A 2,860-nucleotide genomic window follows, 5' to 3' on the forward strand; every position below is an offset into this window, starting at 1 on the left:
AAAGAAAGGAAAAGAGCAAAGAAGTGAATCCAAAATACTGAAGCAGATGAAAAGATGTGGAATGCTCAAGACATGACTGAAGTCATGAGCATTGAATTTCCCTTTTTGATCAAAAGAAGCCATAGAAGAATGAACTAGCACCTGCAACTAGAACGCATCAAGGTTCATATCAAAATCGGCATGAATAACCAGTCAAGACTCAAGATCAAGCTTCACAAGACTTATATATAGGAATTTTATAACTCATAGCGGATAGGCTTGTTTAGTTACATTTGATTTTGATTTTGGTGTAATAAGGAGTTCAGCAAGTGGCAGCAGCAGTGAAATCACAGCTTTTACGGTAGTCCCAGCTACCAAAACTTTCATAACTACACTAACCTGATTCCTTTATAGCCAGGAATATATAGGCAATCTCCGAAGCAAAGTTCGGTCAAACGTTTCCAAAATACTTCCCATGGAGTATCAGACGGGCAAAAATTTATTCATAATTGCTCACTTTATCTTTGTCCGAAAAATTTTCATGTTCTCAAGTAAAGAGGGGCAGCTGTGAGCATGTAATTTTTGCCCTAATGCCAAATTACTCTTGAAAATATTTTAAAATAGTTTTATTTTCTTTTATAGAATTTTAAAAATTTTTCTCTAGTTTAGTTAATTTGTTTTGCATTTTTATGCATATTTAGAAGCACTTTATATCATGAAAAGGCCAAAAATATTTTATTCTTTAATGCATTACATTTTAGATTATAATTGCAATTACTAGCCTTTAAATTACATGTTAGTTGCATTTATAAAATACTAAAATATCAAAAATACATTAGTCACTTTACATACATTGTTAGTTAATAATTAGTCAATTGTTAGAAAAGTAGTTAATAGTTTCATTTTGCAAAATCAGGATTAAATTGGATTAATAAGTGGCTACAATTTAAAAATCAATTGATCCCTTAGTTGAAAAAGCAAAAGAAATCAAAAGGGTCGCCTGTCTTGTATTGTGATAGGGCCCAAACCTTTTCAACGGCCCAGTTGCTCCAAATCTGTCAAGACCCACTACCATATTCCCGTCCAAGTTCCCTTTTAATCAAACGACACTGTTTTTGTCACAGTCAATCCTGGCCATTCATCTCATCTTATCCAACAGATGGGAACTAAGCACCCATATCACATATAACTGTTTGAGAGATCGAACCCCATACCCCCCAAACACATTCTCAAACCCTCTCCCTCATCATCTCTCACCCTCCGCCTCGCCGCAGCCAGAAATCGTCCCACGGCGGAGGCCCACCACCAAATGCCCTCAAATATTAACCACAAAATCTCCACGCCCTCCTCATTCCTAATCTCCAATCAATTTCCCAAGTAAACAACCAAAACTCTGCGGATTTCAGATCTGGGCATCCTCAGAAAACTCTAATCCATCCCTCTATAAATTTCTTTCCAATATTTGCTCATTTTGATATCAAAACTTACACCAATCTACTCATCGTATTGAGTATTGTCATTTCATGGCAGTTTTATGATAGTTCGCGATCATCGGTGAACGGTCAAGAACTGTTGACCACCCCAATCACCACTCAGCTTCACCGTCTTCTTCCGACTTGCGATGGACAGTGTTCCATGCATCACAGGATGAGCTTCTAAGCTCAAACCTGTGGCCACGGGGCACTGACCATTGCCGGCCGGAATTTGTGCTTCGGCTAGGATTCGTTCAAGAGGTAATTCCTTTTTCCTCAAAATGTTTAGGTAAATAATAGATAATGATTTGTTGTTAACTATCAATTAATTTAAAATGATGATTGATTGCTTGATTAGCTCACGAATCTGATATTGCCTATTTAGATTGAAGTTGATTACAGGTTCGAATTAGGTCTTAGAATTTATTTGATTATTAATTAATGTTTGCTGATTTCATTAATATGAGTATTGGTTCAGTCTGTCCGCTTTATTTTAGTTTAGGTATGGGCCAAATTTTGTTTGATTTGGTTAGGCCCATTAAATTGAAGTTGGGGTAATAGGGAATGGGAGTTCAATTGAAGTCTATAGGCCTTTGATCTAAGGTCACATGACCCCAGGTCTATGAAATTAGGTCCTTAGGTAAATAGCTAGAGTTTAAAAGGGCATTTAGGAGATTAAATTGAAAGCATATTTCATATAACTGACTGAAAAGTTCTACAAGAGTGTGGAAAGTGATCAAATAGCAATAAAATGGTAAAGAAAAGAGGAAGGTCGTGGGATTTGGGGATGAAAGGAGTAAATACAGAAAAGAAAAGGACTAATAAGGAAAGAGAAATAACAGAAGGTACAACTATAAAAACTCTATTACAAAAGATGTTTTTTTCCCCAAATTGAGGTCTGATATTTTCTATAAATTCTCTCATTTTTGCATATCTTAGATACACATTCTACACTCACAAGCATTCACAGGCTCACTCTCTCTCTCTCTCTCACGTTTGGAAAGAGGTCTGAAATTTGAGAACAAATTTTCAAATCTGAAGAACAAAACTCCAGAAAATTAAACAAAAACCACCCCCAAAAAAGAGATTCAAAAGTTGCTTTCTATTTTTGATCGTTACATCATATCTTCTGGGATTTTGAAGAATATTTTGTGCCTGAAAGTGTTGTTCACTGCTGATTGTTACTGGAGCTGTTTGCGGAGCTTCAAATTTCTTTCACTCAGCATTTATTTGGCATTTTCTAAGCTGTTTTCTGCACACAAATACTGAATCATGAATTCAAGTCTCAGATTCTTCAAAAAATGTTGATTTGTTGTTGTTTTATAATAAAATTTGAATCATTGCTGTAATATTTGTTTGATTTTCTTCATGACTTTGTTTGTTTGCCAAAATCCGATTACCTATATTTC

This window comes from Nicotiana tomentosiformis, chromosome 6 (assembly GCF_000390325.3).
Source record: "Nicotiana tomentosiformis chromosome 6, ASM39032v3, whole genome shotgun sequence".
NCBI lineage: Eukaryota > Viridiplantae > Streptophyta > Magnoliopsida > Solanales > Solanaceae > Nicotiana > Nicotiana tomentosiformis.